The sequence below is a fragment of the Mobula birostris genome, chromosome 1 (assembly GCF_030028105.1).
Source record: "Mobula birostris isolate sMobBir1 chromosome 1, sMobBir1.hap1, whole genome shotgun sequence".
Lineage (NCBI taxonomy): Eukaryota > Metazoa > Chordata > Chondrichthyes > Myliobatiformes > Myliobatidae > Mobula > Mobula birostris.
The window spans coordinates 121,777,042-121,801,082 of NC_092370.1; the positions used below are offsets into that span (position 1 = coordinate 121,777,042).

The 24,041-nt window shown below is 42.7% G+C and overlaps 1 protein-coding gene across 1 annotated transcript in view; it reads right to left on the reverse strand.

Annotated features, from left to right (window-relative positions):
* LOC140199450 (myelin basic protein-like) overlaps window positions 1-24,041 on the reverse strand; it is a 186,762-nt gene that overhangs the window by 57,249 nt on the left and 105,472 nt on the right. The window lies entirely within an intron of this gene.

Sequence of the window (24,041 nt, forward strand, 5' to 3'; positions counted from 1 at the left end):
TACTGCCATCAGGATTGAGGTACAAGAACCCTTGGACACACACTACTAGGTTCAGGAATAGTTATTATCCCTCAACCATCAGGCTCTTGAAACAGAGAGGATAATTTCACTCACCCGAACACTGAACTGCTTCCACAACCTATGGCCTCATTTTCAAGGACTCTTCATCTCATGTTCTCAATAATTATTGCTTATTTATTATTATTACTTTCTTTTTGTATTTGCACATTTTGTCATCTCTTGTACATTGGTTGTTTATTCATCTTATTCGTGCGTTTTTTCATTGATTCTATTATGATTCTCTCTATTTACTGTGAATGCCCACAAGATCCAGCAAGTTTAGTTTGGAATTATATATAACCATATAACAATTACAGCACAGAAACAGGCCATCTCGGCCCTTCTAGTCCGTGCCGAACTCTTACTCTCACCTAGTCCCACTGACCTGCACTCAGCCCGTAACCCTCCTTTCCTTTCCTGTAGGAAAGGAATTGTCAATAGGCAAGTCCACTTTATTGTCCCATTAAAGAGATAGTTGGGATCTGGTGGCTCAGGTATTATAGGTTCCAGAGTAAATATCTGAGTAAGTATAGATTTGGGCATGTAATCTGCCTGGACACTAGCACTGGAGTACCAAGGACTTGTTTCACTATCCAAGATACAGAATTTTGGATGAGATCTAACACCACAGCTCTGTCAGATCTACTGTGTGGACACCTTGATGAAGAACAGGCGGGCTTTCTCCCTGCTCAATGCTTATTCCTCAGATAAGATCACTAAAAACAGTTGATCTGGTCACCTACTTCCAACTACTTATGGGAACTCAATAGACAAACTGTCAAATCTTTCAACAGAAGCAACATTTCGAAGCATTTAGGACACACCCATTTCAATAAGCACGCTGTATAAATGCAAGTTTATACAGTAAAATGCACATTAAAATGCACTTTATTTTGACAATGATTCATATATTATGCAGCTGAAGATTTCCTGCCTACGCAACTGCTTAAATACAAACATTTGTATTAATTTAATAAATTACTATAAAAGATTTGTAAAAGCTCCTTAATATTTTGTTATATTTTTAATATTGTAAAAAATTACACCAAGTACATAATAAACCAGAAAAATATATTTTATGTGTCTACTGTTCGTTTCTAATTAATCCAAGCTCAAAGTTTTCAACTGCATAAAAACTTGTGGAAGGAAGGTGGGACAATGCAAAAACTCGGTATTTTTCTCCCAATATAAGACAATCTTTTTATGTGGATTGAACGCATAAGGTTTGACCTCACCAAAACTCTGAGCCATGCCGTTTACCTTCGTCTGCCCAGCAGAAGTAGTTGCATAACCAAGACTTGCGATATACACTACCTACACATACTTACGACCATCAACGTCCTGCTCCAATGGTTCACGTGATTCTGATCGGGGGCTAAGCATTGCTACACCTTGCCCAAGGGTGACCTACAGACTGCTGAAGGGATGAAGTACCCTAGCCCTCCTTTGGTAGAGATGTATCTCCACCCTACCATGTAATCTGTAGCTATCCTTGGTGGGATTTGAATTCAGTTCACTGCTAGTCCAGGCCTCTGGTAATATAACTACTCCACAAAGGTCAATTCTGTCCCATGATGTTCACTCCTCTCTCCATGGCGCTGAGGCGATGAAGACTGACCTTGACTGCTGTGCTCCGCACATGCTAATATGATGGACTGATAAAGGCCTTGGGCCTACTCTGGGGTCTGGGTCCAAGGACTCAATTTGGTTCAGGATATTGTTACTTGCTTCTATGGTTTGAATAATTTGCATTTTTATTTCTCCCTTTTCTCTGCACATCACATGTTGGTCTTTATTATTTTTTAAATTGAGTTCTTTTGGGTTTCTTACTTTGTGGCTGCCTGTAAGCAAACAAATCTCAGGGTTGTATAACTTATAGATTCTTTGATAATAGATGTACTTTGAACTTTGATATTTGTTCCAATGAATGTAGTCCGACCCTGAGATTTGTACATATTGAATAGTAAAGCTGTGGGAGATGGACTGAATTTCAAGTCTAACGTTTCCAATGCTGGCATTGGGCACAAAAAAAAAATCACAGTTCATGAATATTCAATAATTATCCTGACAAACACTAAGATTTAAAACAAGAAACATACAAGATATAGTGCTGCTCAATATATAACTCATGTTTTTTTTGTGTGCTACTAACACAAAGGTGTTAATGGAGAATTATAGCTTGAAAAGTTAAGCCTTGAAAGAATAATATTGAAAGCCACAAATTAATTGCAATGATGTTTGTCATAATTCTAATATAACCAACCACTGTTTAAATGGAAGAGGACTTACTGAATTTCCTCATTGACCTTGATGGAACAGATAATCATGCAACAGCTTCAGCTTCAGACAAGCAGCTCAGCAGTAAAGAAGAAATGTAGAAATAAGACAAAACTCCCTCCCCTCCCCCCCCCCCACAAGATTCACGTCTCTGAAAGGCTCATTCGCAGCAGAAGGTCTTTGAATTTGCTATGGCAATTCCAGCACGGAGGAACACAGGAAGGCTGCGGAAAGCAGTGGACAATGGGACAGATGTGCCCAGTCCATGATGGCCACAGTCCTGCTGTCACTGACAGCATCTACAGACAATATTACCTCAAGAAGGTAGCATCTATCACCAAGGATCCCTACCATTTGGGCTGTACCATCTTCCCACTGCTACAGTGGGCAGGACGTGGAAGCTTGAAGTTCCACACCCACAGGGTTCATGAACGACTATTCTCCTACAACTGTCAGGTACTTGAACCAACACACACAGCATTAACCTTACCTCAGCAATGGAAAACTATGGACTACCTCCTGCACTACCATGGGCTTGTATCTACTTGTGTTATTTTTTTTGTGCAATGTCGTATCTTGCACAGTCACTTCTCTTCATCGTCTTGTGTAACTTACATTCTGCATGTTGTCTGAATCTCACATACCTGTGATGCTGCTGCAAGCAGGTTTTTCATGATACCTGTACCTCAGTGTACCTGTGCTTGAAGGGTCTGTCCCCATACCGAATTACTCTGTGAAGCTACAGCACCCTGGCATTGGAATTGGAATACAATTGTCACATGTACTGCAATACAGTGACAAGTTTGTCTTGCATACTGTTCATACATATCAGATCTTAAAACAGTGCATTGAGGTAGAACAAGGCAAAACAATAACAAAGCAGTAAGAAGTGTGTCAGCTACAGAGAACGTGCAGGGCAGGTAAACAAAGTGCAAGATCAAAAAGAGTCAAGGTCTGGAAAGACTATCGTATTAGGGAACTATTTAATAGCCTTTTAAGAGTGGGGTAGAAGCTGTCCACGAGCCTGGTGGCATGTGCTTTTAGGCTTTTGCATCTGACATTTATTTAATGTGACAGAATCAGTTGCTTTCTACATAATGCTCTTAATACATGCAGCATGTATTTAAACTGATAGTCCAAAATTGACCTGAACCTTAAGGCAGCACAGTTGCATAGCAGGAGCAGGGTAATATTATTACAGTGCCAGGAACCTGGGTTCAATTCTACTACTGTATGTAAAGAGTTTGAATGATCTCCCTGTGAATGGTGGGTGATCTGCTTACTCCCACATTCCAAAGATGTATGGGTTAGTGCAGGGGTCCCCAACCTTTCTCACACCGCGGACCGGTTTAATATTGACAATATTCTTGCAGGCCGGCCCACCGGCGGGGGGAGAGCACAGGTGGTGGTGCTCAAGTTCAATAGTGTGTGGCAGAGAATGAGGAAAGGTGCAGCTGACTCGTATCATTTCATATCACCAAAACATATCGTTTCCTCACATTCTTTGCAGCCCGGTGGTTGGGGACCACTGGGTTAGTGGGTTAATTGGGTGGTGCAGGCTTGTTCGACTGGAAGAGCCTGTTACTGTATCCAAATCTAAAGCAAACCTTCAACTGAATTTGCTCTTGGCAACACTTTCATTCCACCATGTGGACAATGCCCATATTGTAATTCCCTCCGTCCTCCGACATGCCCAGCATTACGACAGAAACCAGATGGAATCTAATACTGAAAATCAAGACTGCAGACGCTGGAAACCTGAAATACTAACAGAAAATGCTGGAAATACTCAGGTCAGGTCACATCTGTGGGAAAAGAAACAGAGCTAAGGTTTCAGGTTGAAAACTCTGTCTCAGATCTGGGCAGGAGACAAAAGAAGCTTGATGAACTGTAGGGAGAACGGGGAGGGGGGAAGTCACTGACTGACGAGCATATCTGCATTTTGTAACTACTACCTTCTTTCATCTATGTTCTCACTCTCTAATGGTTCCTATTCAATGATCAGATAACCTAGTTTACCGCTTATTCCGTGGTCACCCTGGTTTTAGCCTATCCCAGAATCTATTGACGAGTGAGGCAGGGAGACATGCTCAAGGCACTGATGCAAATCCTCTAATGGCCAATTAGCTCCTGAATCATGTGAGATGATGTGTTTTGCTCCCAAGGAATTTACAATGAAAATTATAGGTTTCCCTCTTAGTCCACAGTAAGTAAACAATGTTAGGGTGATGGGGAAACCTATAAACTTCATTATTAACTTGTTAGAAAAAATACTGTTGGAGCCTGTTGACTACCTGCTTTTTGTTTGTAGGTGAGATCGCTCCACAATGGAGAGGGAAAGGGCTGCTGCTGGGCCTGGATAATGGTATCCAGGTTCTCTGCATTTTGGATAAGGACTTGGACTATAGACTCCGCCCCCTCACCCCACCCCCCAGTGTTATAGTTTTTTTTTAATATATTCTGTGTTTTTTTTGTCTGGTCTTTCTCATTTTTGCACACAGGGAGGGGGATCTGTGGGTCAATGTGCCTGTTCCGTCTGTGAGCAGGGAGGAGTGATTTGGGGGTTGATGATCATACTGCTGTTCTTTTCTTTTTTCTCTTGGACTTGTGGCTATCTGGAGAAGAATACTTTCAGAGTTCTATACTTTAATAATAAAAGGAACCTTTGAACATCTCTGATAACAAGTGAATAAGCCCAGAAGTATCTGTTCCATTTCCCAATGCGAAAGCTGCAACAGAGGTAGATACTACTGCATTGAACTACGTACAAATTGGGGTTTGTATACAATGTGTGCATTAAGTTGGGCTTCAGTTTCAGAGTAAAGATATTTAAACTGCAACACAGAGACAGTGAATACTGTACTTTTTTAGTCTGAATTCTATCCAACTTGACCACACTCTTCCACACAATAAGCCACCCACCCATCACTTGTTGTTCATGATTTTCCAGTTTATGCCTCATCATACCAACTGCTATTACAATCTTAACTGCACCCCCTGAGGACAAGCTTCTCCTTATAGAGTTATAAACCATGAAAGTAGGCCCCTTTTCCCCAACTGGTCCATACCAAGATTCCCATGCAAGTTAGCACCATCTGCCCATTTTTCTCTAAATATTTCCCATCTACAGTATGGACCTGACCAAGTGCCTTTTAAATGCTGTCAATGTACCTGCCTCAACAACTTCCTCCAGCAGCTCATTCCATATACGGTCTACCCCCGGACGAGAAAGCTGCACCTCAGGTTCCTATTAAATCTCTCCCCTCTTACCTTAAACCCAAGTCCTCTAGTTTTCGATCTCCCAAGGCAGAGACTAAGACAGTGCACATTCACCCTAACTGTGCCACGCATGATGTTATACACCTCCAGATCACCCCTCAGTCTCCTTGTGTTGCGATGTAGTCCCAATTATGTAACTTCTGACATAGCAAAGGGAAAAAGTAATTTATAATGTATATTTCTAGTGAATGGACTGCATCTGATGCTGTGTGCCTTTGATGCCACAAGTGAAATTTTCATTGCACCTGTGCATATGTCAATAAACTTAACTTTAATTTTGAGTGGTGCATTCTGTGGAGACTGTCCTCATGATACACTATTAATTTATGCCTTAAACTTATACTTGCAGACTCATTCACAGGGAAATGCATTATTGTAGTCTCTTCCTTGATCCTATGGGAATGCCCAGCAAAAGGCCGATCTTAGGGAAAACCGTTTGGATCTCTGGAGCTTCTTCCCTGCAGAGGTTAATTAGCCATAATTGAAGACAAAAACATCCTTTTCTTTAACAACAGAGCTCCCAAGACTGTTCCACAATTAGGTTAATCGGCTCCCTTACAGAGCCAACAAACTAAGCTAAACAAACTGAAGAAAGCTCAGCTCACCAGACTGTAAGCCAAGCCATTTCTTTTGGCTAGATGAATCAGATTTGATATCACTGAATTAAATGATGTGAAATCTGTTGATTTGAGGCAATAAAGTTACTGTAAATTACAAAGATATGTAGTGAAAGAAAAAGAATAATGAGGTAGTATTTATGGCCTATTCAGAAATCTAATGGTAGAGGGGAAGAAGCCGTTTCTGAATTGTTGAGTGTAGGTTTTCAGTAGTAATGAAAAGCTGGCACGTCAGCTTATTGGTAGTATGAAGATTTCAAACATCAGTGGAAAGATTTCACCAGGGAAGTTATTCTATGTTTTAAAAAAAACACAGATCAGGATTAGCTCTGGAGATGTCTGCAAATATGGACCTCTATACTGCAGGTTGTGAATTCAAAGCACACCCCAGAGATCCAAGTGCATGAGGCTCCATTAGCTCAGTTGAGGGATTCAGGGGCTCTCAACAGTGCGGTTCCTCAAGTGAGATATTAAATGAGAATCTACCTGCTCTCATTAAATGGAAGATCACATGGCATACTTGCAAAAAAAAACAAGAAAGCTTCCTCCTTCATGTTCTAGTCAATATTTTTGTCTCAAAGTTTAAAAAAAAAACAATTTTCACAATTTGTGGGAATTTGCAGGGCACAAAATGGCTTATACTATAACATCTTAAAATTACAACTAAATTTGATAAAGGCATTCCAAATTATTTCACAAGCTGTTACATAAAGCTAAGTTTTTAAACAATTAAATATATTTTAAGCACATTTTTCACTACGATTTTTTGAAGAAATAATGGTGACAAACTTCTGAAAACTATTGGGCAAATTTATCATTAGAATTGAAGAAATGTCAAAACCCAGAAGAATGAATATTCCATCCCACCAAGATATCATCCATAAAAGATTTTTAAAAAAATTAATCAAGACTTGTGAAGGTGCTGCTAACTAATGCACAGGTTTGTGTGATATGTTATGTCAAGTCTCTGGCTATTAACCCGTTGATCTTACCTCACTACACCTACTTTACTCAACCCTGGAGATGAATGTATAGAAGATTATGGGAAGCTACAGCTGCTACCTACATATGATCAGCACTGTCAAGAGAAGCCCCCTCCCCCAAGCTCTCCAGAAGCTGATCCCACCCTTGTAGGTTCAGGAATGGATCGTACTGGGTAGTGTAGGTGATTTGGAATGGAATAGCCAGCATTAAGCTACTGAAATGGTGTTGAGTCTGAGGGTTATTCAGAAAAATGGAATACAAGGGAGCTGCTGGAACCTTGGAGAGTCCTGGCATGGAGCCCAATCTTGCTGGGATCCCAAAGAACCCAGCCAAGGCACCAGTTTTGCTGGAATCCCACAGAACCTGGCATTGGAGTTCAACCATTCTGGGATCCTGCAGAACCCAGCCTTACTGGGATCATGTCAGTAAGACTAACCTACCACAGTTAGATGAGGCAAATACAAGCTTGGGCAAAGCTGTGGCCAGTGGACTCTGTACAGCAAGACCTTGCCCAATATTACTGAGCCACTAAAAACAAGAGAAAATCTGCAGATGCTGGAAACCCGAGCAACCCACACAAAGTGCTGGAGGAACTCAACAGGCTAGGCAGTGTCTATGGAAAAAAAGCACAGTCGACATTTCGAGCTGAAAACCTTCAAGTGTCCTGCCAAAAGGTTTCAGCCCGAAACGTCGACTGTACATTTTTCCCATAGATGCTGCCTGGCCTGTTGAGTTCCTCCAGCATTTTGTGGGTGTTACTGAGAGACTTTCCATCAACTTCAAATGAAACTAAATTACAGAAGTGAAGTTCAATGCACACTGTGGGCCAGATTGGGCAATTAGTTCACTTGCCAAAGAACAAAATCCCGATCTGTGACTCTCAAACCTTCTCTGCTCATCTAGTAGCTAGTACAACAGCCGGAGTTACCAAGCCCCAGCTGAGATGGTAAGATAGATAATACACTCACAAAGACCAATGACAATAGCTGTTCTCTCAGGCATTAAACCAACCAAAGCAAATATAATTACTACAACACTTAAGAGAAAATTTTAATCAATTAATTTCATTTAGTCTGATTACCAGTTACAAACTGAACTGATTAGAAACAATGTAATTTTTAATAAAGGGTCAAACTCCATAAAATTAGGATGAGGTTGGGTACAGTCATATTAATTATGACTGTGCGACTGATCTCGACTTTTATCTGTAATTAATAACGAATTCCTAATGTCATGAACTCAAATACTTTGACCGATTTGGGCTTCATTATTTTTAGTTAGAAGTCCAGCATAGAAATGATCCCGCATCAGCCAATCACATCCACGTGGCCAATTAATCTACTAACCCGTATATCTTTGGAATGTGGGAGGGAATTAGAACAGCCAGAGGAAATCCAGGCAATTACAGGGAGAACATACAAACTCCTTACGCTCAGCAGCAGAAATTGAATGTCGATTGCTGCCACTACAATAGCATTACACTATCTGCGATAACCACTGTCCTTGAGGATGACTTCAAAGATTAAAGTACATTATTTATCACAGTATACAACCCTAAAATTAATCTTTCCCACCATCACGAAACAAAGCACCACACCAGTTTGTTCAAAGAAAAATATCAAGTGTCAAAACCCCTTCCCCCACGTGCAAAACAAAATTTGCGCAAAGGCAACAAAACGATAACAGAATACAGAACGGAAAATCAGAAGGCACATTTCAGTTCAGTATTCATTATCTGCAGGCCGCCCCGATTGAAAAATCACCCAAGTACTAAAAAGAGCGATCATAACTAGAGCACATCATAAAAACTGAATTAGAGTCCACATCTACTCATTGCTAACAATGATCAGATTACAATAAAACCAGAAGAGATTCATAAATCTAATAATGTAATGAGATAAAAACAAAGTGCAGCATCTGTGGAGAAAGATTGGTGACCTCCTACATTTCTGGGGGAGGTGGGGGCAAGAACTGGCTAATCAGAGGTGGTGCTTAATTTGAAGTTTAAACTGGACAGGGGAGTACTGAGAGCTATTTTTTCAGCATTCAGCCGCAGAGGCTTGGCTATAAACCACACCCCCGTGAAAGAGCAAGCAGTGAAGCACGGTTTCTGATGAGTAGAAAGCATTCATGTGTTCATGGGATTAAAATAAAACAAATGTGATTTCATTTACTTTTATATAGGATGTTAATATTACAATAATGCAATGGGATGAGCTCAATTAGCAGAACAGAACAGGGAACTGGACAAAGTATTTATTCATACAGTACTATTAAGCCATTGTACTGTTACAATGGCTCATAATATAACAGCCATAACATTTTACTTTATGAAAGAAAAGACTGCAGATGCTAAAAATCTGAAGGAGCAAGGATGTAATTCGGTGCCTCTCCCACTTGCATCCATTGTGAAACAGGACATCTACTTGCTAACCCGTCTTCCACTTTGAAGGTAAAGAACTCTATTTTTGAGATCACAAAGTCTGCAAATGCTGGAAACCCAAATCAACACACACAAAATGCTGGCAGAACTGAGCAAGTCAGACAGCATCTATAGAAAAGAATAAACAGTCGATGTTTTGGGCTGAAATCCTCCTTCAGAACTGAGAAGGAAGGGGAAAGGGCCAGAAATAACAAGGTGGGGTGGCGAGGTGGGGGGGAGAAGCTAGCTGGAAGGTGACAGGTGAAGACAGGTCAGTGTTGCCAACAAATCCTGACCAATTCTTAAATTGCTTCAAGATGGTAGAGATCTGCCCTCTTGAAACAGTGCAGCCCATATGCTCAGGGTGCTCCTACCGCATGTGTGGATGTTGGCTCAACTCGCAAAGACCATTTTAGTGGGCGGGTCGGTATAGAAACATAGAACACCTACAGCACAATGTAGGCCCTTTGGCCCACAATGCTGTGCCGAACATGTCCTTACCGTAGAAATTACCTAGGGTTACCCACAGCCCTCTATTTTTCAAAGCCTATACCTATCCTGGAGTCTTTTAAAAGATTCTTATCGTATCTGCCCCCATCGCCGCTGCCGGCAGCCCATTCCATGCACTCACCACTCCCTGTGTAAAAAAAAACTTACCCCTGACATCTCCTCTGTACCTACTTCAAGCACCTTAAAACTATGCCCTTTTGTGCAAGCCATTTCAGCCCTGGGAAAAAGCCTCTGACTATCCACAAGATCAATGCCTCTCATCATCTTATACACCTCTATCAGGTCACCTCTCATCCTCCGTCACTCCAAAGAGAAACGGCCGAGTTCACTCAACCTATTCTTATAAGGCATGCTCCCCAATCCAGGCAACATCCTTGTGAATTTCCTCTGCATCCTTTCTAAGGTTTCCACATTCTTCCTGTAGTGAGGCGACCAGAACTGAGCACAGTACTCCAAATGGGGTCTGACCAGGGTCCCATATAGCTGTAACATTACTTCTCGGCTCCTAAACTCAATCCCACAGTTGATGAAGGCCAATGCACTGTATGCCTTCTTAACCACAGAGTCAACCTGCATAGCAGCTTTGAGTGTCCTATAGATTAGATTAGATTCAACTTTATTGTCATTGTGCTGAGTACAGATACAAAGCCAATGAAATGCAGTTAGCATCGAACCAGAAATGCAAAGAATAGTGTTATTTACAAAATAACTGTGAATAAAAAGTAAGTGCTACAGCACACAAATGTAAAAGTACTGAGACAGTACAATACGGATGCAATACTGCTTAGCGCTGTGATGTGACGTTCAGCAGGGTCACAGCCTCAGGGAAGAAGCTCTTCCTGTGCCTGCTGGTGCGGGAGCAGAGGCTCCTGTAGCACCTACCAGATGGGAGGAGAATGAAAAGTCCATGGTTAGGGTGAGATGCATCCTTCATAATGCTTTTCACCCTGCCCAGGCAGCGTTTATGGTAGATGTTCTCCATGGTGGGCAATTGGGTGCCGATAATCCGCTGGGCAGTTTTCACCACATGCTAGAGTGCTTTGCTGTCTGATACAGGACAATTGCCATACCACACTGAGATGCAGTTGGTGAGTATGCTCTCAATGTACAGCAATAAAAGTCCGTCGGTATCCTGGGACAGAGGTGAGCTTTCTTGATGCTCCGCAGGAAATAAAGGCGCTGTTGCGTCTTTTTGATCGGGATGGAGGAGTTCAGGGACCAGGTGAGATCCTCAGAAATGTGGGCACCGAGGAACTTGAAGCTTGATACACGTTCCACTACAGCTCCGTTGATGTAGGTGGGGATGTGAGTGTGGCTCCTAGCATGCCTGAAGTCCACAATGATCTGCTTGGTCTTCTGGGTGTTAAGGGCCAGGTTGTTGTTGGTACACCACGCGGCCAGGTGCTGGATTTCGTCCCTTTAGGCCGTCTCATCATCCCTTCTGATCAGGCCAACAACCATGATATAGTCTGCGAACTTGATTATAGAGTTAGAACCATGTACAGGAATGCAGTCATAGGTGAAAAGGGAGTACAGAAGAGGGCTCAGCACATAGCCTTGAGGCACGCCGGTGTTCAGGGTGAGAGTGGAGAAGGAGAGGTTGTCTAACTTAACTGATTGGGGTCTGTTAGTCGGAAAATCCAAGGTCCAATTGAAGAGGGATGACCTGATACCAAGCTAGTGAAGTTTGGCTATCAGCTTGGAGGGGATCATAGTATTGAATGCCGAACTAAAGTCAATGAACAGCATTCTGACGTAAGAGTGGGGCTGTCCTGGTGGGTCAGGTCAGAGTGAAGTGCTGTGGAGATGGCGTCCTCTGTTGACCTGTTGGTGCGATAGGCAAATTGATGGGGGTCCAGGGTAGTGGGCAGAGAGGATTTCAGATGTGATAGAACCAGTCTCTCAAAGCACTTTGCAATGATGGGGGTGAGTGCAACTGGACAGAAGTCATTCAGGCCCGTGGCAGTGGAATGCTTCGGCACTGGCACGATGGTAGCGACCTTAAAAATATATATATGTAGAAATATACACATATAACCCTTGCTGTTGAAGCAATTGTTGGAGAGCAGAAAGAGTTTAAAAACACATTTGAAACTATATCCCCCTAAACTATAAAAGCTAGTGACAAGGCCCATGCAAAAGGGCACTACTCCACTGGGACTTTGGAAGAAGGGTCCTGTAAATTTGCATCTGATGAAAAATAAGGGGTTAGTCATTTAAGGGAAAAGCAAAATTTTTCTCTTGCGCGTCCATGGATTTTCCTTTGAAAAAGGGCAGTGGAAGTTGTATCTGAAAAGTTTTAAAGCAGATGTAGATAGATTATTGATAAGCAAGAGGGTGAAATATTATTGAAGGTAGATGGGATTGTGAAGCCCAGGCCATAAGCAGATCAGTCCTGATTTTATTAAATGGCATAACAAGCTTTAACAGTTAGCTCCACAAACAATTGATAATTCCTTTCCTCTCACAAATGCTGCTTAATCCACTAATATCCTCCAGCAGATTGCTTGCTGCTCCAAATTCTATTACTTGTAGTCTCATTATGTCAGCAACTTGCCCCTATAAAAGGAGGGGGTTGGTTTCAAAAAATAATCAAGCAGCTGGAAGAACCCGGTAGGTCAATAATCTGTGGAGGGAGATGGACATTTACATTTTGGGTTGAGACCCTTCAGCTGGGCTTGGGGTCGCTGAGATAGAGAGAAAAAAAAAGTGGGATAGTCTATTCTCATTATTTGTGAAAAGTGCCAACGCGCTATGTGTCAGTGCGTTGACTTTTGTTACTGAAGTTTGGTTCCATCGGGCATTCATCCTTTATTACTTGTACTTTCATAATCTGCACAAAGGCAGGCCATTCAGTCCATTGGGTTCATGCTGGCTCTCAGAGCCTTCCCATCAGACCCATTCCTTAGCTTCTTATAATCTTGAATCTCTTTTAGCACAGGAAAAGAAACATTCTCCCTTGTTCCACTCAGAAGCAGATCTACTTCGCAATGAAGCTAAAGGGAATCTTTCGGTTTCCAGTGATGAGGTCATGTCAAATACATCAAAGCCTCGTGGTTTCTGGTAAAATTGTACCTAAGGGACCATGTTATGGTAATTCTCAATTAACAAGCAAACACTGGTGATTACAGGTTTATTTTTAGAGGTGTAAAGTTAGATTGCAGCATAATTGAAAACAAGCTCCCAAAGGAACTGCTGTGCAAACCATCTCCATATAAATAGCCAAAGTGCGTCACATGCATGGTTATTAAAAGTCGAGAACCACTAAATCAAATAAAACTCCAGTCCTTAGAGGAGGAAATAAATCCAAGAACTAAGTGAGTGATTCAAATTGTCAGGTTTCTAGTAGCAAACCCAAAAATTGCACAGAAAAAATTGCCAGGAATAGACTGTGACTCATATGCTAAAAAGACTTAGATTCATGGAGTTATACAGCACAGAAACAAATCCTTGAGCTCAACTCGTTCAGGCTGACCAAGGAGCCTATCTGAGCTGTGCCCATTTGGCTGTGTTTGCTCAAATGTCTTTTAAATGTTGGAATCACACCTGCCTCTACCACATCCTCTGACTGTTTGTCATATTCCCATTACCCTTTGTGAGTAATTTGCTCCTCAGATCGCCTTTAAATCCTTCCCCTTTCACTTCAAGCCTGCCCCCTCTAGTTTTTGACTATCTTGGGAAAAAGACCATGAATCTACCTGCTATGCCCTGCATGATTTTATAAACTTCTACAAGGTCACGCTTCAGCCTCCAATGTTCCAGGGTAAACAGATCTAACCTATCCAGTCTCTCCTTATAATCTCAAGCTTTCTAGTCCCAGCATCGTCCTTTGGAATCATTTCTGCACGCTCTGTTCCTTAGTCACATCCTTCCTGTAACATGGTAATGAGAACTGCTCACAGTACTCCAAGTGCAGCCCAGGCAACAATTTGCACAATTGCAAGATGACCTCCGAACTCCTGCACTCAATATCATGGCTGAAGGAGACGAGGGCACCATACTTTGAGAACTGGCAGCAGACAGGTTGAATTAAAGCCACACTCTCAGCCATCAGTGCCAAGTCTGAACTGGGGCAGAGATGTAAACTGTGCATCTTCCTCCAGCTAATTATTCAGTGTTTGGGGTTGAGGGAGAGAGAATGGGATTCTTTCCATATACAATAGCTAGGTGCAATATGGGATGTATTGTCAATGTACTGTCTAAATCAGCAAAGGAAGAATGGGAATTTTCCAAGGACTTACCCATTACTTGAAATAGGAGCATTTTCAAGGCTGTGAGGATAGAGTGGTATAAATTTGAGGTTCTAAGAGCATGGTGAATCTCTGGACTTCTCTGCTCTCAAGGGTGATTTAAGCCAGATCATTAAAGATATTTAAGAGATAAATAAATATGTGAAAGGTCGAGGAATGGAGGATTATGAGAAACTGGCACAGAAAAAAAGAGTTGAGGCCGGCATAGATTAGCTAAGATCATACTGAATGGTGAGGCAGGCTTCAGAGGCCTGCTGGTCTACGCCTGCTCCTGTTTTATTGCGTGCTTGTGTTCTTTAAATCTGTGGGTTTAGTGGCATATTTCAAATGACTGCACAATACAAAAGTACTTTGATACTCCCAAGTGTTGGTGTGGGAAGGAGAATTACAACCCCTGCATTACAATATGTTTCAAGCCATTCTCCCTTGTCATCACTTTTATTCTTCACTTCCAGAAAGGCTGACTTTCAATACACACAAAACACACATTAAAATGAATTTTGAAAGAGAATAATTCACACAAATGTTCATGTCTTCCTTCTCTAAAACTATTAATAAGAAAGTGTTGTTTACTTTGATTGGGAAACTAGCAACCTAGTTTTTAGGTCACTCTTCAAGCCCTTTCAATTTCTCTAAAACACCTGTGATCCTTTAATACTGGACTCTTGTACATCATTAAAATGGATCAATTCACCTTCACCAGCTATGCTTAAGCCCTTTTACTAACTATCTTCCTCAGATCTTGAGTGACTCCATGAAACCTACCCCTTTTACTAAACTTTAGTTCAGCTCCCGCAGAATCTCCTTGTGTGGCTTAGTTAGTGTTTTAATTTTGCAGCACCATGTAAATCAAGGTTATTGAATGCAAACGATTTGAATTGCCTTTTACTGGAACATATAAGGCAAGTAAATGCATAAGGAAATTATGCTGAACACAGTGTGAGAAAACAGGTCCATTTCAGGTGAGAGATGGAGAATCAATATAAACACATCTCACTTCCCTGTGCATCTTGTGGGATTATGCTGTGTGCAACTTGTCTGTAATCAGCAATAATTCCTCACAAGCTGGTCATTCTAATTTCCCAGTGGTCCATTCCCTACTACTGTACCTGCTTTCACTTTCCATTTATGCCTGTTCCACCTACCACTCTTTGTGCAAGAAAACTTGCCTTGAAAATTTCCTTTAAACTCACCCCCACCCCCTCTAATATTTGTCATCTGCACCCTGGGAAAAAGACTGTCCATTTATCCTGCTTTTGTCTCTATTAGGTCATCTCTCAGCCTCCATCATTCCAGAGAAAACAATCTATGTTTGTCCACCCTCTCCTTAAACAGTAGCTAATGGCATCATCCTCTTCTGCACCCTCTCCGCACTTCACATTCTTCCTGTTATGGGTGACCAGAACTGCATACAATGCTCCAAATGTTTTGTATAACTATGACCTCCTGACCTTTATGCTCAACACCCAACTGATGAAGACAAGTACACCAGTACTAGTCTGTGTACTTTAGTTGCCACTTTCAGTTAGCTATGTTTTTAGATCCCAATTTCCTTCTGTACATCAATGCTCCTAAGGGTCCTGCCATTTACTGCATATTTTCCTCTTTCATTTGACCTTCCAAAGTGCAACACCTCATACATATCCGTATCAAATTCCATCTGCCATTTCTCTGCCCATATTTCCAACTGGTATATATGCTGCTGTATCCTTTGATAACCTTCTGTACTATCCACAACATTGCCATTGTTTGTACCCAAGTTTTCATCCAAATCGTATACAGGCTTTTCATTTCCTCTGGCAGGGCATTAATTATGCCTTGTTAATCCCCTTTAAACTTTTATTCTCTCACCTTAAAGCTTTAGCCTCTGCTGTATCCATCCTTGAAGACTAATTATCTACCCTGCCTCTACCTCTCATCAGGTTGCCTTTCAGCCTCTGATACTCTGAAGGCAGGATAGCCTGAATGTTACTTGGGTGGGAAGGGACACAAGAGCAAAAGGATATTGAGTAGGTTGGGTGGCAGGGGCAGAGGTAGAATTCACAATGCTTTTAAAAGGTAGCAATGCAAGTTGATATGACATGTTTAACAAGTGTTTAGAATACTTGGGCTGTGCAAACCAGCCGGAGACTTGCAGGAAACACTGGTACCTACTACGTGAAGAAGGGCATCTCAGTTCATCTCAGCGGGTTGGGCAGAAGTTGGAGCAGCTCTGGCTGTTTTCCTTACAGCAGGAATGACTGAGGGAAGTTGAAATAGAAATGCAAAAAAAGGGCGAAGAAAAAACAGTGAAAACTGTTTCCATTGCCAAGCAGCTCAGTAGTCAATTATTTTAACCATGGTTAATGTACCAGAAGGGAAATAAGAAAGAATATTTTTGTGCATATTTGACGTCTGAGTACCTTATTTTACGTTTGAGTCAGAGTGAATGGGAACAGACCAGGAATGTGGGATGAATCAGACTGTCTCTTTTTGAGAGAACCAGTCAAGGGACAAGAAGTTATTGACCTTCCATTTATATTAATAGCAACTACAAAGTTTATTGCTGGAGTGATTTTAAGTCCTCTATTTACTTCAGGGGCAAAAGCTGGTTATACTCACAGAGTAAAGAAGCAGCCCTTAAGTCTGCTGTTTGCACTGACCTTCACTAATCCAATTCTCCCAATATTCCCAACAACATCTCCCCAGATTTAATTACTCGCCCCCAGAGGGCAACTTGCAGCTGTCATTTGATCTACCAACTCAATAATGCAAGGAAATTGGAGCAGTTGGAGAAAACCCATGTACTCACAGGAAGAACGGGTAAAATGAACACGAAGTGTGGTCAGGATTAAATCCCAATCCCCTTTGCCTGCATTAAGCCTATATCCCTCTATCCCTATCCAATCCAAGTGCATTTTAAGCATTGTGCCTGCACCTACCGCTTCCACTTTCTGCTGCATCTTGTTCCACATCCACAAAGTGCAGGAGGGTAAAAATTTGTCTCATGTCTCCTTTAAGTATTCCCTTCTCACCTTAATGCTACTTGCTCTAGTTTTATACCCCTCTACCCTGGGGAGAAAAGACTGACTGTAAAACCCTATTTATGACCTTCATAAATTTTATCGACCACTTTAAGATCACCCCTCCAGTGAAAACAATCCCGTCTGTCCAATATCTCCTTATAACTAAATCCTTCCATTCCTGACAATATACTGGGGAATCTTTTCTGCACTCTTTCTAGTGCTACCACATCCTTTTCCATCGTGCAGTGAACAGAACTGGACACAATATTCCAAGTGTGGCCATACTTGCGTCTTCCACAGCTGCAGAATTATTTCCCAACCCCCAATTATGAAGCAAGCAGGCTAAATGCTTTCTTCACTATCTAATTATGTCAGCATTTTCAGGGAGCTGTGACTTGCGTTTTGATAAAAGGCACCTATGACACACAAAAGTTCTTTGAGAGTTTTTTTTCTCCTTTCTGGTAAAATCGTGTCTAGTCAATGCTCATGTTTCTCCATTGAATGCTGCTTATCTGATACCATGCGCCTGTGATGCTGGTGTAAGTTTTTCCATTATATCTGTGCATACATATACTTGTGCACTTGACAATAGACAATTTTGAAGAGGCCATTGCCTGGTTTAGATCAAAAGTCAGGCAGCAGGTTTGTTTTGATAATAACCGAGTGCCAGGCAAATGAGGGTGAGTTAGGGTAGCAATGTGATATCGTTCAAGTGGGCATTACATATAATGAAAAAATCTCAACCAAATCAACACACCCACTTTCAGTGGTGGAGCCATTTCTTTTGTGTCCTCTAAATACTGCATTGGGAGAGGACTGTTGCAGCTTTAAAGTATTCATCAATGAATACTCTGTTTAAGGAAACAGAAGAGAATTCAACTCAAGTCATTATGAAGGTTGCTTTTGTGTAGGTTATGGAAACGAATTTTATTTGACTAAGCCTAACAGCTTGGCCAACTCCCATTTTTAAGATCTGTGTAACATGTGAGCTGTCACCCCAACATGGTGGTGAAGAAGTACTTTACAGCCAGAGGTGCCATACTTCAACTGGAACATTACACCAAGACTGTCTGTTCTCTCAGAGGAAGGCAAAAGATCTGCTGGACCCAGGGACTATTTCCTGGAAATATTTTCAGCTTGCCCAGTTCTACTCAATAAATTACTAGCATATCCCTCTCCACCATCAGTGGTATCTCAGTGAGCAGCGGTCTCAAAGCGGCAACATTCATCCTCAAAGAATTCCAACTGGGCCATGCTACCTTCTCGCAGCTACCATCGTGCAGGAGGTACAGAAGCCTGAAGTCCCATACCACCATGTTCAAGAACAGCTTCTACTCCTTCAGCCATTCTGTCCTTGAACCAGCTGGCACAACCCTAACCACTGCAGTTCAGCAACACTGTGACCATTTTGGACCAAAATGGACTCGGTTTGCTCACTTTTCCGCTAATCATGCTCTTGTAAAATATATACATAAATGTTTATCTTCTGAATGCTGCTTATATGATGCCATGTGCCTGTGAGGCAGCTGCAATTGAGTTTTTCATTGCACCTGTGCATCATACTTGTGCATATGACAATAAAGTTGACTTTGCACACCTCTGAACAGTGGACCAACTGATCACTGTCTGATTGATATTTATGGAAGCTTCCTTTGCACATGTTCTCTGCATTTTTTCTGTATAAAATATACTTTACTAGCATTTCACTGGCAGCAAGTCAAATTGGCATGAACATTGTACACAATCGCACTTATTAGACAGATAGCACAAATGGAGGGTCTTGACCAGAAATATCAACTGTCCGCTGCCCTCCATAGAAGCTGCCTGACCCACTCAGCTTTTAGTGTGTTGCCTGCATTTACTATTACTTCAGGGAAGTCAGTGAAGAGGGGTTGAGAAAATAGGTGCACGACCAGGCTGGGTACCTTTGGGCATGATGTCTTGTAACCAGTGAACAAATAGAAAAGGTAAAACAAGCCATGGAAAGGGCAAGCCGGTGAGTGACTGGAGACTTTAGTGGGTTTCCTTCGCTGCATGATATTGGCTGAGACCCACAGGTTTAGGGCTGGTCTATATTTCCCCTGGTGAACTTTGCCCCTTACCAAAAACAAAAGCAATCAGGCCCCACAAAGTTCAAGCAAACAACAAAATGAGAAATAATGAGGACTTCAAGAATGTGCAGAGCGGACAAGGCTCCAACTCAAATACACCACCCCACTCCCCTATTTGCAGTTCTCAAATTGTTTGCCCAAGGTCAAAAGGGAACCGGTGTGAAACAAAGGGACCCATAGTTGTCACTGGTGGGACTAACTATGGGAGAAATTCTTAAAAACTCGCCAGGAATTTGGCTGCTCCCCACACAGACAGCAGAACCCAGGCACAGTGAAGGGTGAGCTCTCACTGCAATTGTCCATCGACTCTGAGGGAACAAGGCTTCTTTGTAAGTGCACAAACATACACATCTTCCTTTATCGCTGACATTACTGCCTGCATGCCAGATTTCTTTAATGGAGCTACAGTACAAACTGCAGAGCTGTTTGAATTTGGAGACAGAGATTGCAGATGTTTGAATCTGGAGCAACAAACGGACGGCAAAGAAACTCAGAAAGTCTAGTCGCATCTGTGTTGTAATCCAGGGCGTTAACCTGAAATGCAGACAGCTCCTTTCACCACCCCCATCCCTCATATTCTGCTCAGTCTTCTGGGTTCCTCCAGCAGCCTGTTACTTCAGCTTAATTCCCTGACTACGATTCGATATGCTTCTCTAACCCTGTTACACTTTGGCAATCAGAGTATCCAATTATTATGTCACTGCTTTTATATATTAATTAGGCTCCACTTTTGCTGACTCATGTAGAGCCAGAAAGAGACAGCATGGAAAGAGACACTTCCGCTCACTGTGCTCAATGCTGACTATACTTACACATTCACTCCAATACTATGTTAATACAAATTTTTATTTATCTTCAATGAGAAGATCTGCAGATGCTGGAAATCTATGTCGTTGATGTAGCGTAGGAAGAGTTGGGGAACGATACCAGTGTACGTGGACTATTCCACGTAGCCGACAAAAAGGCAGGCCTAGCTGGGACCCATGCGAGTGCCATTGGCTTTATCTTTGGTTTGAGGGAAGTGGAAAGAACCGAAGGAGAGATTCTTGCGAGTGAGAACCAGTTCCGCTTGCCAGAGGAGAGTGGTGGAGGAGGGAAACTGGTAGGGTCCGTTGTCCAGATAGAAGCCGAGAGCTCTAAGGCCCTCCTGATGGGGGAATGGAGGTGGAAACGGACTGGACATCCATTGTGGAAAATGAGACAATTGGGGTCAGGGAACTTGAAGTCAATGAAAAGATCAAGAAGTGTTACGGATATTGGTAGGAAGGGACTGAACCAGGACGGGGGTGTGGGGGTGGGGTGTGGGGGGAGACATCAGAGTTGATGTAGGCAGATACAAGTCTGGTGGGGCTGGAAATTGCAGAAACAATGGGTCTACCTGGACAAACAGGTTTATGGATCTTGGTAGGAGATAGAAATGGGACGCGATGTCCTCCTTCAAAGAGAGGGGCTTCCCTGCTTCCACCATCAACACTGCCTTCACCCCATTCTCCTGCTGCCACACCAGGGATAGGTTCCTCTTGTCCTCACTTATCACCCACCAGTTCCATGTCCAGCACATAATTCCCCTTAATTTCCGTCATCTCCATTGAGATCCCACCAGCAAGGAAATCTTTCCCTCCCCTCACTTTCTGCAAGGATCGCTCCCTATACGACTCCTTCCTTGTCCAGTTCCTACCCATTGATCTGCCTCCTGGTACTGTCTTTGCAAGCAGAACAAGTGTCCCACTAACCCTTACACCTCCTTCCCCACTACCATTTTGGGCCCCAAACAGTCCTTCCCGGTGAGACGACACTTCACATGGAAGTCTGTTGGGATCACCCACTATATCCAGTGCTCCCAATATGGCCTCCTGTACATCAGTGAGAGCCAAAGTACATTAGGAGACTGCTTCACCAAGCCTACCAGAAAAACCGGGATCTCCCTGAAGCCACCCATTTCAATTCCACTTCCCATTCGCATTCCAATATATCAGTCCACGGCCTCCTCTACTGCTGTGATGAGGCCACACTCAGGCTGGAGGAGCAACACCTTATATTCTGCCTGGGTAGCCTCCAACTTGATGGCATGAAAATCAATTTCTCAAACTTCTGATAACTGCCTCCCCACCTTCACCGTTCCCATTCCTGGTTCCCTCTCACCTCATCTCCTATACTGCTCACTACTTCCCTGTTGTGCTCCACTCCTTTTCCTTTCTTGCATGGTCTTCTGTTCTCTATCAGATTCCCCTTTGTCCAGCTCTTTATCTCTTTCACCAATCAACTTCCCAGCTCTTTACTTCACCCCTCCCCCTCTCCTGGTTTCACCTATCACCTAACACCTTGTACTTCTTCCACTTTCTAGATAGAGCTCTTAAAAGATAGCAGAGTGAAGGGATATGGGGAGAAGGCAGGAAAAGGGTACTGATTGTGGATGATCAGCCTTGATCACAGTGAATGGCGGTGCTGGCTCGAAGGGCTGAATAGCCTACTCCTGCACCTATTGTCTATTGTCTCCCCTCCCCCCCCACCTTCTTACTGACTTCTCCCCTTCCTTTCTAATCTTGAAGGGCCTTGGCCTGAAATGTTAACTGTTTACCCTTTTCGAGAGATGCTGCCTGGCCTGCTGAGTTCCTCCAACATTTTGTGGGTGTAGCTTTTATTTATCTTACTCACCCTCCTCATCAAATCATTCCTCATACCGCAGATTCTACCATTCACCTATGCACCAGGGGCAATTTATAGTGGCCATTTAACCCTTACCTCCACATTGCATTAGCACACGAGAGTAATGACTAGAGCAGTCACTTTTCAGCGCCTGGCTGCTGTCTATTAGGAGCTTGTATGCTCTCCGCGTCAACACATGGGTTTCTTCCCAGATTCCAAACATGGTTAGGGCTGGTGAGCATGCTGTGAAGTGTAACACGCTCGCAGGCTGTCCCAGCACAATTTTCGGACGGTGTTGGTCGCTGACGCAAATCAACGCTTTTCACTTTATTTTTCGAAGAGCCGATGTGCATGTGACAAATAAAGCTGATTTTTACATCTTTAGATGCTGGCGATGGTGCACTTGGAGCAGTGGTCCCCAACCTCTGGGCCACGGACCGATACTGGGCCGTGAAGCATGCAGGGGTGCAGCCGTGGCCGGGACGCACCCAGCACATCTTTAAGAGAAAAGCCGAAATAAACAAGCTAATTAATCAGCAATCGTCTCTGATCTGGGCCGACATTTACGTGCCGGGCGGCACCTAATTAATTAGCTTGTCTATTTTGGCTTTTTTCTTAAAGATGTGCTGGGTGCGTTGTGGCCACCGCTGCACCCTTGCATGCTTCGCGGCAATGTATCAGTCCGCGGCCCGGGGATTGGGGAGTGTTGTGGACCGTTTCAATCACCCTGTTATAGGAAAGACATCATCAAGCTGGGAAGCGTTACGATGATGTTGCCAAGACTCAAGGGCCCAAGTTATAGGGAGAGGTTGGGCAAGCCAGGACTTTATTGCTTGGAACACAGGAAAATGAGGGAGGGCCTTAGAGAACTGCATAAGTTCAAGAGAAGTATGAAAGCAGTCTTTCTCCCCCAGGAAAAGAGCACCAAAAATTAGAGTGCTTAAGTTTAATGTGAGAGGGGTAGGTTTAAAAGGGACCTTTCTTGCAGAGGGTGGTGCGTACATGTTATGAGCTGCCAAAGGAAACGTTTGAAACAGATACAAAAACAAAATTTAAATTTGGATAATTACGTGAATAAGAGGGGTTTAGAGGGATGTGAGGCAAACAGGAGTAAACAAAAAACCACAGACAACTTGCAAACTCCACTTGGCAGCAGCTGAGGTGAGGATTGAACCGGGTTCACTAGCACTGTAAGGCAGTGACTCTACCAGCTGCGCCACTGCACCACCAGTAAAACGGATGGCCAAAAGCATTGTAACCACATGCGCCAGGTTATATAACACGCGGACAAGCTCCATGCCTCTGGCCCTACTCAGTTCTATAAGGAAAGGGCTTTCACCCAAAAACCACATTTCTAGCCTTCGCACACTCTAAATTGGACTGAGATGCAGCTGTACAATAAAAGCCGGGACATGATACACACTTCCAAAGGGCAGTGTCTGTATCACAGTAATCCCATAACACTGCATACAAAACATGAGTGAATAACAGGAAGAGGGGACATTCAATCCAGTATACCAATGATTGCTCTTAGAGGACAATGACACCTCAGCCTTTTCTCCTGTCTGGTTCTATAATATTAGAAGTTTTCCTTGATTATATATTTTCCTGATTAAGGTCACCTTTGAAATCATGTCCACCGCCTTTTTAGGCTACACTTTCTAGATTATAAACAGCCCAGAGGAGGAGGAAAATATAATTTTCTTGGTATTATTGTACATTCATAGTTACTGAAATAAAGCAGCTTCTCTACCTTGTTTGATCAAAACCTCATGATTTTTACTTCTTGGTATGGCAACTGCTCTATTGCGACCACAAAAAAAAACTATAGAGAGTTCAGGATACAGCTCACACATCACGAAAGCCAGTCTCCCCTTCAC